At 33.3% G+C, this 15,544-nt stretch overlaps 1 long non-coding RNA gene across 2 annotated transcripts; it reads right to left on the reverse strand.

Moving 5' to 3' along the window:
* Positions 1-3,691: 3,691 nt before the first annotated feature.
* LOC134260214 (uncharacterized) lies at positions 3,692-9,862 on the reverse strand. 2 transcript variants are annotated; one of them, XR_009990489.1, is made up of 4 exons: positions 9,207-9,862; positions 8,874-9,002; positions 4,933-5,124; positions 3,692-4,798 (listed from the first exon to the last, which is right to left on the reverse strand). It is a non-coding gene; the product is annotated as an uncharacterized LOC134260214 (long non-coding RNA). The 2 variants fall into 2 exon arrangements; XR_009990490.1 differs by lacking the exon at positions 8,874-9,002.
* Between the last annotated feature and the right edge of the window lie 5,682 nt (positions 9,863-15,544).

A 15,544-nucleotide genomic window follows, 5' to 3' on the forward strand; every position in this document is an offset into this window, starting at 1 on the left:
TGATTTTGAAACGGGGGGGGGTGAAATGGGGGTCCAAAAATGATGTTTTTTATGCAAAAAGCCCCTTCTTCCCTGAACTCCTTGTACATTTTACTCAGCAGCCATCATCTCTTGAGAGATGGTTGGTGGTGTCATGTAGATGTGCAGTAAGGTTTTGGTATCATCATTTTGCCATAGGGGGTCAAATCAGTAGCCTCATCATCTTTTAAGAGAGTTAAATATTTTGAAAATTGGGTAAAACATCAACATCATAGGGTAAAAAATCATAGCATCCCGGGAAACATCTTCAATTCTTATGAGTATTTGTAAATGTCAAATGTGAAAGTCATATTTCTTCTCAATCAAAAGTTATAAGCAAATGCAACATTTTTGAAAAGTAGGTTAAGCTACAGTCAAGGTCACCGAGTCATGATTTATTTAGGAAGGTCTTATCATAGGTAAAAATATACATGCATGTATAATATGAATTCTACCAAAATGATAAATTTAAAGCAATGTAATTTTTTTGCAATTATGTCAAACTTTAAGGTCATGGGTAAAAAAAATCATGCGCCATTGTTACAGGTAAATACTAATACATATGTTTAATACAAATGCCTTGTCTCTTCACATTTAATAGATATGACTGTGATGACCAAGGTTAAATTTACAGATTTACATACAGATGTACATATTTCTATGTGAATTGGTTAAAATTGACCCAGTGGTTGTAGAGAAGTTAAAAATGTAAAAAAACTTTCCAGACAAACAGATGGATGACAGACATAATGCGATAAGGAAACCAGAAAAGCTCAAATGAGCTAATAATGTAGGATTCACAAGTACCGGGTATTTTAAAGGGTTACCATGGTTACAGTATTTGAAAAGCTTTTTTTCATGCAATTTGCAGAGAAGCTGAAAATGTATGACATGTGTATCCATTATTGAAAAAACCTGAACATTTCAGAAAACAGTATGATTGAAAATAATTAATCAAGGTGTTTTGAGTAGCAAAATAAAGGTAGTAAACTTTTATAGCTAATTCAACCGCAGAACTTAGTCAATTTTAAGATGCACAACCTTTTCAAATCTTATAATTATTGTTTTTAGAATATTTATATAATCAGTTCTGATTCAAGGGAGAACAATGTTTTATGTTATTTTTAGTAATTTGTTTGTTTGTTGTGAAAACATCTCTCTCTGGAATTTTTCCCTCATATTTATACCCCCCGCTTGAAAAGCGGGAGGGTATATAGTAATCGTTAATTCCGTCCGTCTGTACGTCTGTCCGTCCGTCCGTCTGTACAGTTGAGAGGTACATTGTGCATTTTACGGAAGGTGCGGGGTTATAATTTTGCTTTGTGGGGTTATTAATAGTACAGTGGTGACTTGAGAGGTATCATTAGGAATTCAAACAAATGGTATATTGTGGGGTTAAAGGTCTATATTTGTGGGGTTAAAGATCTATATTTGTGGGGTTAAAGATCTATATTTGTGGGGTTAAAAATAAATTATTTAATATCAAGTCAACTTTACGGGCAACTAATTATAAGTACTTAAAATTGTTACTGTTTATCTGAAGAACTTAGAACGGATATTGCAATAACTTTTTTTCAACTACTGCCTAGCAGTAACAATGCAAAAAAAATGTTTTTATTTGAGGATAACTGTTGCATCAAAGTAAATTAACCCATCATGTTTTCACATAAAGATGATAGACAAGAATATTCCAGAGAGTGTTAAACAAACAACCCCACTATGCTATATAGAAATAACAGACATTATAAGACAAACAACCCCAGTGTGTACTCTTATAAAGATAATAGACAACACTAACCCCATTAAGTGTTTGGACAAAAACCCAACTATGTATTCTTATAAAGATAATAGACAACACTAACCCCATAAAGTGTTTGGACAGCAACCCCACTATGTACTCTCATAAAGATAATAGACAACACTAACCCCATAAAGTGTTTGGACAGCAACCCCACTATGTACTATCATAAAGATAATAGACAACACTAACCCCATAAAGAGTTCGGACAACCACCCCACTATGTACTCGCATAAAGATAATAGACAACACTAACCCCATAAAGTGTTTGGACAGCAACCCCACTATGTTCTTATATAGATAATAGACAACACTAACCCCATAAAGTGTTTGGACAGCAACCCCACTATGTACACTCATAAAGATAATAGACAACACTAACCCCATAAAGTGTTTGGACAACAACCCCACTATGTACTCTCATAAAGATAATAGACAACACTAACCCCATAAAGTGTTTGGACAGCAACCCCACTATGTACTCTCATAAAGATAATACACAACACTAACCCCATAAAGTGTTTGAACAGCAACCCCACTATGTACTCTCATAAAGATAATAGACAACACTAACCCCATAAAGTGTTTGGACAGCAACCCCACTATGTATTTTTATAAAGATAATAGACAACACTAACCCCATAAAGTGTTTGGACAGCAACCCCACTATGTACTTTCATAAAGACAACATAAACCCCATAAAGTGTTTGGACAGCAACCCCACTATGTACTTTCATAAAGATAATAGACAACACTAACCCCATAAAGTGTTTGAACAGCAACCCCACTATGTACTCTCATAAAGATAATAGACAACACTAACCCCATAAAGTGTTAGGACAACAGCCCCACTAAGTACTCTTATAAAGATAATAGACAACACTAACCCCATAATGTGTAACAACCCCATTATGTTCTTATATAGATAAAAGATAACATTAACCCCACAAAGTGTTAGACAAGAACCACAATATGTTCTGATAGAAAATATTAGACATCTTAGTAACCTCAGAGTGTTAAACAAACAACCCCGCTGTATTCTCATGTAACAGATACCAGTAACCATATGAATTTAAGTGTTTGAAAACCCCAGTATGTTCTAATATCAAAAAACTCTACCAGGGACTGGTAATAAAAGAACAAGAACCCCCACTATGTTCAATCGCAACTTCTCGAGCCTTTCTGACTAGCTGACAAATGACCTCGAATGTATTAGTTAGACGCAATGGCAACAACCCCCCCTTTTCATGATCTTCGAAATAAATGCATGAAGACCTTTTATCTGTGGAATATGGAGTTTAATTTTATTCAATGCTATGATATTACATAAAACTTACTATAAAAGGGACTTCTTACTTCCTCTATCCTATATTTGAAAAAAAAACAAGAAAAGCATAACCTTTAACATCAGGTGATGTTAATACATTCGAGGTTGTTTTTCCGAACTCTGACGGAAAGACCCTGAGTGAGATGATGCAATTGCCAGTACGTCATATCCTCTTTTTTTTACTATTAAAAATACCAAACTATATTCATAATACTTTTTCCTATTTTGATAACATACTTGAAAATTTGTTTTAAATATTTTTCAAACTATTTTTAATTGGATAATCTCTTTATCTTAACTGCTTATTTCTAATGAGAATTTTTCCTTTAAATCTGCTGGTGCATGAATTTGAAGTGTACATTATGCATCAAAAGCATACATAATTTCATTGTAAATTAATAATAATAAATAAAAGAGATGATCCTGATTTTTAAAAAAAAATTTAATCAAACTTTTCATTTACTCGACAAGATGAACACAGATAAGAAACATGTCAATAAATGTTAAACACAGAAAAAAACCCTCAAAATTTGAGACAATCTTCATAAATGTAAAAAAAAAACAAGTATATAGTGAGTTGTCAAATAACTCTAAAACTTGCATGGTGTTGCTACTTATTTTAAACAAAATATATTAATTTAAATGAAGTTTTAAGAAAAAATGTGTAGTCTAATATCTCATCATTTTGCATTTTAAAATTGATATTTAAACAAAAATAACGACGTAAATCCTTTTGGAAAATATACTCAAACTTACAGCTGCACCCCCACTCCAATCCCCTAAAATAAAATGAAAAAAAAACAACAACATGCAATTGATTTACAATTTTCAAAAAAATAAAAATCAAACAACATAAATGTACATTTCAGTTTAATAATTATTTCTCACATTTAAAATGAGATCGCTAATTAAAAAAGACGAAAACTATGACTGTTACTTAATGTATAGAAATTCACCATGACGAATGCAATGTTCATAAAAGATCCTTTTGTCTTAAAGCTGAACACTACTCATAAACATAAGTAATCAGAGATTACATAGCTCAATTCAAAAAATGATTACTTCAAGTAAGAAACGGTCTCACATTTAACTAATAATCAAGAAGTTAATTTAAGGTTTGCAGTAACTTGAGAATAGACATCCAAATACTTGAAACTAGTTGCCCATCAAGAAAATCACTCTCTACCATCGGCTCATACATTCACCTCTGTCGTTGGCTCGCGTATACACAGTTTTAAACACGAGAAATAGTGCGTTTGTTTTAATTCATTACAATTCAATTTCTATGTTTATGTCTGAATTTTTAGATAGATATTTACTAAATCAATCCAGAACTATTGATTTGAATTGAAACAATTCTTCAAATATCAAGTTTTACACGTTATGTCAAAAATCTTGACGTGAGCCCATTGCAGAGGTGTCTGAGAGAGGAACGAACGACAACTCTGCATGGGAGATTGCAAGAAAATGTCATTCAATCCACGACCCCTGAAAATGTTATCTTTTTAAGATCAACTATCAAAAATCGATTCATCTTCTTTTTCTGAAAAGTAAGTCAGGTCCTAAATGTCACCGTCTGGAGAAGACAATGGCAAGAATGAATCGGGATTGCGCTTGTTCTTCTGAAAAGTCTTTCATTCATACTTCATGTATACCTGTCAAAAAAAAATACAGTAAAATATATTTATAAATGATAATGTTCAATTTTTTTTTTAACAGGTTATGTTTTAATTTATTGTAAAATAATATTGTTGTCTTGATTTTATGGGCACTTATAACATGTACTAACCATCAATCTGGATGTCTTTGATAGTTGCTTTCCTTAAATTTGTGAACTATATTCAGATCACAAATTGTGTGTTCAAGTCATAGGTTTGTTCTTTCAACTTTATGAATGTCCGACGCATGCTGGTGTTGCTGCAAAAATAGAGCGGCCTAGATCATCAAAGTTCCACTGATGTTCACTTTCAGTATCTGAACTCTACAAAGGAATACAGAAGCAAATGTTTATTTATATCACATACAAAAATTCCGAGTTACTAATTAAAATTCATCGAAATTTATTTAAAGCATAGTTGTCATGTACTGTGAACTACTTTCTTATATTGGTAAAAGGTGAAAAAGTACAGTCAAACTTGTTTTAAGCTTTGGGAAGTCCAGAAACTAGCCACTTAAGACAGGTGGCCTCTTATTCCAGTTTGCCCAAGAAGTAGCCAGTCAGTCAATAAATAAACAGCAATAACCACTACAGTTGATTTAATTAAACATGTCAATTTCACAAAACCTTTGTATGTGTGTATATATATATTAATCCATGCCTATTTAAAAAATATGAAATTAAAGAATTCCAAATTAAATTTTTAAGGTTTTGTTCATAAGTGTTCAGAGTTCCAGAAACGCACCGGTCCACCGGGGATCCCCGGTGAACTTTGAATGGGACCGGTAAAATCTTAATTTTATTGGTCAAAATGTCCGATGGTTTTTTTTTTTTTACAGACTGTATAACCTTTACATATAATCTTAACAAAATCATTTAATTCAATTGTCCTGACAATAAACAAATGCAAAACTAAAGGAATGAAAAAAAACAAAAAAAAAACTTCAGGGCATCGCCAGATCTTGTTTAAATAAAATGTATACGTTGATTGTCTAATATAAAAAGCTACATATTAAAATAATAATTTCCATAAGTCTGGGAGGAAAAACAGTTTTAAAAACCCTGTCAACAAATATTTTCCATGATAAATATATGCACTCTGTAGTTCTGACAGTAAAAAAAATGTGACAATCTACTTTCGTTTTGAAGGACGAATTTGCAGGGTTGCAAGAGTGCCTGCTATTTCTGCTTGATTACAGACAATTTGTTACCATTTATTATTTTCTCTATAATTTAATCTATTAGCATGATAATATTATACCAACTTCTGGATTTTTTTAATGTATTTGATAGCATTTAAAATACAAGCGCGTTTTTCCCCTTTTCTAAAAATAGCGGATTGACTTGAATGTAGTAAAACGACAACAAATTCACTTAAAATCATCATTTTCATGATAAATTTGCATATCTTTATATCATTAGTACATATTTTTAACTGTATGGAGGTTGTATAATAAATTTTAACTAGTCAGAAATATCGGACGTTTTACCAGGCTTTTTAAAACGAGTTTGATATTTAACGTAATATTTTTCCTGGCACATAAAATACAAAAATCCAAAAGAAAAAAGCCTGGAAAACAACATATTTTCCAAACAATCAACCAAGAGTTGTCATGTTGCAGATTTTATTTTTAAAAACATTTTAAAAATCTGTCAGAAAGGACATAATAAATTTATACATGAATTAAGCGTTGGTCATCACACGCCTTCGGCAACGTCAAATCCTGCATACAAAGGCCATATACAAAATATTTCAATAATTTTTTTTTTTAAATCTGCCATCTTTTTATTTAAGGAATGACTCTAATTCTTGGCCAAATTATCAAGTATAATATGGTTTGGGTCAGTTTATGCTTTATAATCCGCAAAGCGGATTATAAAAAAGCGTAAACTGACCCAAACCATATTATACTCGATAATCTGGCCAAGAATTAGAGTCATTCCTTATAATTTAATTTTAAAATAATTAAACAACTGGGGATGTAAAATTGTGTTGTTTTTATTAGTTCAAATTTACCGCGCAATAATACAACCGTAGTAACGGAAGTGATGGGAAGCAAGGGGAGGTAAAAACTGATACATAGATATAGCAGCCATGATGCTTGTTTACATGAGGTAAGATCGAGCAACTGTTTCAAGTTAAAGGTACATTCATTAAAATCTGGAATTTTTCATGAATCCGAAGGACTGGAAATGAGGGGATTGATGGATACAGATGATTCAGCTGGTTGTCAAGGGGGTGTGTCCCCATACCAAACCAGATTATACAAAATGTTATGCGTTCCTTTTTGGAAATCAACCAATGAGAGACAAGAATACACACAGAATTAAATTATTTACACATAACATTTATTATATCGTTACAATTTCCAATCCTATAATATGTTAAATTTACATACAAAAAATTAATGTCCGGTAAATTTTACAACTGTCCGGTGAATTTTGAATATTTACAAGACAATTGTCCGACATATTTTTGACTAGTTTCGGGAACTCTTAGTGTTCTTTTGTAACATTCAAATCATTCAAGAAGAAATACATGTGCCTTACTACTATCTATTTTTTTTAATAAGAAAAAATATAAAAGCTTTAATTAAAAGACAGTTTAATGGTGAATTAAATAAAGTATAAAAATTTATTTCAGTAAGTGTCAATAAAATTCATTTAAAAACTTCACTATAATATGTTCAGGTAATGATCAGCAGTGTAACCCCCCCCCCCCCCCTTCAATTAATCCTCGATCAACTACTTTGCTGAAGTTTTTAAAGTCTGGTAAATTTTTAATATTATTTTTATAAAGCTGTCAGAATTTCTATCTAACATACAGACACACACAAAAAATTATTCAATTGACCAAAGATTTGTATTAACGCAGTTTAAAATCATTCTACTACAACACAGGTGTCAAGTGCAGTAGAGCGTAACTAATCCCTATCGATCGTCTCCTGATGGTGAAATTCACGAGATAATCATGCTATACGAATCATTTGTTTTGACAAGAGTTGCAATTAGAGCTTCTACACGGAATCAAAATCTAACAGGTGTGAAAATACTGATAGACCTGTATTAGCTAAGTTACATACTCTCACTGTAAATTTTCAAAGTAATGATGAATTAATATTGTACAATGTAAATTACAAAATGAAGCTTTAAGCTTGAATTTCTTTAAGTTTAGCTATAGAAAAACTATTAATTGTGATTTAATTCTTTTAAATTTTCAATGGTCGATCTTGAAAAATAAGTACAAATTGATCTTACAGGACAATTATATTTTTTCCATTAACACAAAGAGAGTTATATATACGTATCTAAAGGTAATTTGTTTAATTTCTTTAATAGGTGAATTTTTTTATCCGGCACATAATTACACAAGCGACTGTGTAAGCAATGTGACATATTGGGTATTTTAACAACTGATTAAAATGTCCTACACTCATTTATAAACATTGATTGTCATTTATCAAATTGATATACCACTAAATTTTACAACCTAATCATACAACCCCATGTTGATTCCTACGATTCCTACTTGCTGCGAAAATTTATTGCAGTGACATTAATTCCATTTTTCCATTCTGATTTTTTCTCTATAGATTAAGGTACGATTACAAGTACATGTAAACAAATGTGTGAAGAGTAGATAAACAATTGGTACGTATCTAGAATGAATTGAGAGAGAGAGAGAGAGAGAGAGAGAGAGAGAGAGAGAGAGCGCAATTATACTACAAAACAGGATAAAATTAAAGCCAAAAATATTCAATTTGAAAAAAATTTAAACACGGATGATTTAAAAATTAATCGGAAGGGGCGGAAGAGGCGTGAAAAATCCAGAGATTTTGTCTCCCATTGGAAGAATCACATGTATTTATGTTATGAGATATCTGCATGTAATTACCATAGATATAGAGAAAATTCGAATTAAGAAAAAAACACGATCGTTTTTTGAAGTAAATAAGCCAAGTAGTACTCCAACACGGATTAAATTATGGAGATTTATTGACAGTTGGAGCATGTTATATGAAAAATTTAAATGGTTTGGACTTTTGTTGCAAAAAACGAGTGAAAATACGTACCAGGTGTGCTTTGCATGTATTGCACGTGTATAAATAATATTATCTTTTTTTACTGGCCAACGGGGCGACCCTCTTGCAGAAAACCACTAGCCCGACCCCCGGGTATCGGTCGATTTTCATTGCAGACCTCTGATTAAAAAAAGAACTATCAGTGCATTCATTATATTTTTTTTCACAAAAGCCCGTTTTCAATCGGTGTGTGTTTATGTGGACTACAAGTGTCCTTTCCTTGACTTTAAATAAATTCTACAACTGCATAATGTACGTATGAATCATATCAAACAACTTACAAAGCTTTTTTTCAATGTGGTGCAACAAAATAGTAAGACTTACTGCATTTGCTTTTTGTGTTTCCGAATTTCCTCACTGCTAATACAAAATGTCCAAACACAGCTACTTCCGTATTCTGCGCATGCGCAGTTAGTTTTAAATATATGCGCATGCTCAGGTATTCGGAACTCCTCGATTCAATTACCGAACTCCTCTAAACAGCAGATTTCTGAATGTCTGAGCGTTTTGGGCTAAGGACATGTCCAAAATTTGGACAAAGTCTTTGTGAGGTTAAATCTAATTTTAGGTTTTTCGACCTCATAGAGTAATTTTGAACGTAATTAGACCTCTTCATTATGGGGTTAACCCCACAGTACCCAAAAAACCCCACACTGCTGGAAAATACGTTAATTTTACCCCACAATGTACCTCTCGTAAGAACAGCTAGTCTGTCCGTCCGTCCGTCCGTCCGTCCGTCTGTTACGCTTTAGGGTACCCATCTCTTATCCGCAACTCCTCTCATACCACTGAATGAAATTTGATGAAACTTTCACAGAATCTTTATTACATATTGCCATTGTGCACCTCCTATTTTACTTTTTGATCCGACACATATTTTGGGTTTTCCGGCCATAGCAAAACATGGACTTTGCCATTAAAACTACTAGTATATGGAGGCGGGGGGTATCATTTAGTGAGCTCATCGCTCACAGTACCTCTAGTTTATATTAATATATATATATATATATTCATATATTAAGACAAGATGTGTTTGTTTAACACTGATGCCCATGTATGGCAGCTTATGGTGAAGGTTGAAGTTTCTCAAATGTATGGCAAACTTTAATGTCAAGGTCAAAGGGTTAAAATTGTTGGTGTCAAAGTCTTGTCACAAGGAATACACATGTGAAATAAGAAATCCCTGGCACTTCCTGTTCAAAAGTTAATTGCCAAGGTTAAAGTTTTTTTTTAAGTGGGTCAAACTGTAGGGTCAAGGTCAAACATATATATAGCTGTTAAAAGTTCACAATGAATACACATGTTAAGCATGAAAGCCCTAGAAAAATTTAAGCTAAATTACTGATCAAATTTCTTCAGACAAACAGACAGACATTATTAATTAATACAAGAAGCAAAATTTGTATATCGTCAAATGGGGAAAAAATCTGTTTTGGAATCACAAGATCAATTATAATTTCAGGGACAGGGAGTGGCTAGGGAGAGTGGACCCCCCCCCCCCCTGGAATTTGCTTTGTTATTCAAATGAGACTATATACTGAAGCAAATAAAAAAATGACTTTGGACATTATCCCCCTTATAAAACATTGACCCCACGACACCACTATCATTGATTTTATTTTGTTTTCATTTCTTTTCTTTGCTTGTGAGGAAATTCTTGGCTAGCATTTTTATGACTGAGTTGTGAACCCCCCTCCCGCTCCTGAAAAAAAATCTGGATCTGCACCAGTAACTGAATGTCACATGGACAACGGGAGATAACTTCACAATGTGAAATTTGACTACTGTAGCATGCGATGATCTTTGAACTTTAACCTAATCTTTCGGTTTATTTTACCCCAATCTATACTTAAACTTGTACTTACCGACTGTCATAGGTCTTGTCAACTTCATGAAATATAATCCAATTATTACACAGAATGAATATTTCCCATGCACATCTGCACCATGTGCATGCTATGTAAACCTTGGATGATTCCGTTCAGTACGAATCAGCCGAGGTGTGGCGAGTGATGCTTAATCTAAAAATATGTTATGGATGACGCAACCCAATGTAATAAGAAATGTTTCCAAAAGGTGTTTACATGTAAACATGTAAAGTTCAAGAACAAATTTTATAAATTAATTTATAAAAAACTATGTTTTAACATGACTTTTCCATCTACATGTATAGCCTATTTAAAAAAAAAAAAAACGTACGTTTTGTGAGATCGAGGGTGCGTATGTGTGTGGTGTTGGGGGGGGGGGGGGGGGCATTATTAAATTTAAAAAGGTTCCAATTATGAGCAAAACATTTTTTAAAATTGAATTCACACCATTAATTAGATTCTGTTTTTTCAAGCACATAGGCATCAGAGCTGGGGGGTAGGGGGGCTCTTAACCGCCCCCCCCTTTTTTTTGCAAAAATAGACATTTTCTATGTATTGAACATTGGGGTTTACCTTTCTTGTTGGTTTAGCCCCCCCCCTCCCCTTTCAATTATCCCCCCCCCCCACTTTTAATTTCCTTCCGATGCCTATGAAGTATATAAAATACTGAGTCATAAGTCACAGGGTCTGAGAATGTTATACTCTATGTGACAAATACATGTACTGTGTAAATTATAGACTTTTCCTTGGAAAGCCCAATATGTACGGGTGTGTATTTAGAGGCAAACACATTAGTGCGGGTATTACTGTCTCATGACAGCATCTAGTTTATGATGTATACGATCATAAAAATGCTAATATTTGGAGAGGTATATATTTAAATAAAACTTTAAAATACAACTAGAAAAAAAAGCAAGTAACTAATTCAATAGGGTAATTAAGTAAAATGACGTTCCAATTATCAGTGACGTTATGTGACATTATTCAACGTTTTACAGCTTTATCTTGTTACATGTAGCACAGCATTGTTTTAATTTGGAGTTTTAATAAGAAGGACAAGTGCACTTAAGCAATACTTAATGGGCCCTTTTTATGTGCCATTTTACTTCAGAATATATTACCCAATCGTTCTGTATTGGTAATAGTTAGATACTTGTAGATATTTCGAATTAAAAAGCATGTTATGCACCACTTAAAATCAGCATGGATTTGAAACAATTGAATATTTTTAAGGATTTCAATCCCTAATGGAACCAAATTCTCTACCCTTAAATGTCCGTCAAGTACACAATACTCTGATATTATATTAAGCATTTTATAGTGGAAAAGGATTGCCCACGAGAAATTTTCAAAAAGTTCATTAATTAAGCAGTAGTTAATTAACAAAGGTTGCATTGAAGTCTATGGGGAAAAGTGTTTTTTCAAAATAAAAATTCAAATAATATGAATATCAATAAATCCTGTGGTGGAAAGATGCATTGAAATATAAGAAATAGAATAATAATTGAAAACAATTTCTTTACCAACTAAATTTTTTTTAATTGATTTTTTTTTTAATTAATCAAAAAAGGGGAGATAACTCTTACCAAAATTCAAGGTCATAAACTAGGACACATCCCACTATACATACTTATAGTAATAAATGGGAAGTATGTCTAAATAAACTGAGTATTCAATGCCTACATATCTGTTATGCTTTAAATTTCATTGAATTTCTTTCTATTAGGGATTGAAGACCTTAAATGCCAGTGGATAACCTATAAATCTGGAAAAGTAGTACAAAACCTTCTTTTAGTTTCGTTTATGTAAATCAAGGGTAATAGATATTTAAGAGTCAAAATCAGCAAGCATCGAGCATTGAATGGAAAGTCAAAATTTTATTTTTTCAAAAGCTTTTGGTATATGAAAGATTTTGTCTTACCTAATGCTAAAACACAATTAAATTTTTTTTTCGAACGTATGAAGGGACTGGTATCCAAGGAAATTCATTTCCTCTAAGCAACGGGTTCATAAATCCTTATGAAAATCAATGATTTTTAGACATTTTTCTACGAATATGTTTTCTGAACGTGATAAGATAAGGTATTTTGGTTACTTTATTATCCCCTCGCGCAACTAGTTGCGGAGGGGATATAGCATCGCGAATGTGCGTATGTATGTGTGTGTGTGTGTTAGTGTGTTAGTGTGTTCGTTACCTTGTGGGCAAGATTGACAGAGGACCATTGCATTAACCTTTCTCAGCGTTTACATACTTGTGTGGCAGTATAAAAGGACGAAGCCTATTAATTTTCAAGTCCGTTGATGAAATATTTCTTCAGATATCGCGTTTTTACTGCCTCGAAACACTGACATTTTATGTACAAGTTGACAATAATCATTTGTGGGCAAGATTGACAGAAAACCTTTGCAACAACCACTCTCAGCGTTTACATACTTGTGTGGCAGTATAAAAGGAAGAAGCCTATTAATTTTTAAGTTCATTGATGAAATATTTCTTTAGATATCGCATTTACACTGTCTCGAAACCCTGACATTTTATGTACGAGTTAACAATCATTTCCGCTAGGGAACCAGTTTAAAAACCGTGTCGAGTCTGTAGGAACCAGATTAATAGAATTTGATGAACGTCGCGGTTTCACTACCAAACTCCACCAGGTGTCTGCGAATTTGGGATGCACGTTAAATTGAAAGTGTGTGAGTGGGGGGGGGGCTAAACCAACATAAAAAGTAAACCCCAATTTTCAATGCATAGAAATTGTCAAAATTGTAAAAAAAAAAAAAAAAAGTGGGAGGCTAAGACCCACCCCCCAACCCCACCCCAACCCGGTTCCGACGTCTATGCCACAATTTCAAATAAACTCTCGATGTACAATGTTATTTTTCATTACGAAAAAAATGCGTATTGCCTGGAACTGTGAAATATACTAATTAGGTTGGTAAATAATTAAAATTACTGAGACTTGTACATGTAGCATAAGTGATATGTTTCTACTAGGTATAAGGGAAACTGCCCAATTACGTATGCATATTATGACCCCCACCCCTCCCAACTTAAATGCTTTGCAATTTGATTTTATGTTAAAAATAGACACCCCCACCCCCTATAATTTTGTTAAATAAATAAATAGAGCTTAAAAAAAATTTAATACCTTTTATTAAACTTTACTACCCCAAATTAGGCATCAATGTTATCCCCCCCCCCCCAACCAAGACGCGTTGTACTTTGCATTTTGTAAAAAAAAATTGGATCAACAAAAACACTCCACTTATTATTTTTTCAAAAGTAAGGGAGTTGATCCAAATCTTGCGGGTTTGAATCCCACTGGAGGACGTGAAGACTGGTCCTTCGAATGAGACCGTGTAAACCAAGGGCAAATGTCCCAATAGATGCTGGTACAAAAGGATCCCTCACTGCTCAATGGCCGTCAGTGCATAGTATGAGAAAAAAATGGGCAGCTCTTCACGGGCAAGCTTTCATAATATGAGCAAAATATTCATGAGAGGGACATTAAACAAGATACGTTGTACTATCAATCTTCAACATGTTTAACATCCCTCTAGAGAATTTATCTCTCATGAGATATTGCCATTCCCAGAGATGTTCCTGCCGCGAGGGGATGCTCCGCTTAGCGGTGCCCTTGTTTGTTAAAAGATGGAATTACTTTATTCTCCAAAAATAGTAAAAACAAAATTTCTGTAGTGATATTGTCAGGCGCGTAGCTGCCTATACGCAAGTACGCAAGTGCGTACACATCATTTTCCAAAAAAAAAAAGAAAGAAAGAGAGATAAAAAAGAAGGAAAAAAGAAAGAGAGAAATTTATTTGGGGAAAAAGAGAAACCACCTGTGTTTCAAATTATTTTGCGTCTTATTGTTTGACTTTCGATTCAAATTTTGTTCAGCATGTCTCATTCAAATTTAGTCCTTTATGAAATCAATTCCAAAATCATATTTCAACATTCTTGAGGAAAAAAATATTGTTGAACCAAAATGTTCAACTGTTAATCCGCGTAATCCTGATTATCCGGACAAATATTTGATGAAGGAAAGCGATCCAAGGGACTTTGATCGAAAGAAAAAGTTACAAAGGTCTTGGACGACTATACAAGATTTTTAATTTCCGTAAAGGTGATGAATAAATGTCGTTAAACAATTAAAGTATGGTGAACAAAGTAAATAATAATATAGCTAAAAATTCTTTTAATGATGTTACCAATTTAAAGAATTATTTTATAATTGAAACATTCTCGGAATCGTTTCAGCTATCAAATATGAAGGTAATCAAAACACAGCAACCCCGTTTATATTTTGAAATATTTAAACTCCAATGATAACGATATTGCAATTGCTACTTTTTTTTTCTTGATACACTTGGAAACTTTTTTCCAATAACAATATATGCGTAACTTTATTTGATAAATTATCGTTCTCTTCCCTAAGTATCGATGGAAGCAGTATAACTTAGCTAAGTGTTTGCTCAAGAAAAGTGATTATCGTCATTTCTTTTGCAAGAAAATGACTGAAACATTTCGTAAAATCCAGGAGCTTCCGGGGGCTTCGCCCCCTGGGCCCCCACCAGGGCTTCGTCCTGGACCCACTGGGGGGGTCAAGGCGGCCCCGAGACCCCTGACCGTTTTCTGCGTACACTTCATTTCCATGCTGGCTACGCGCCTGATTGTTGCCATGACAACGGGAAAAGAACATTGCATCAATGCTTAATATAATTTTGAAAAAAGTTACATATGTTTATCACTTTATTCACAAAATCTACAACCACTGCTGGAAAAATGAATGG

The sequence above is a fragment of the Saccostrea cucullata genome, unplaced genomic scaffold, assembly GCF_032062105.1.
Source record: "Saccostrea cucullata isolate Sc308-1 unplaced genomic scaffold, CSIRO_AGI_Scuc_v1 ctg1545, whole genome shotgun sequence".
Lineage (NCBI taxonomy): Eukaryota > Metazoa > Mollusca > Bivalvia > Ostreida > Ostreidae > Saccostrea > Saccostrea cuccullata.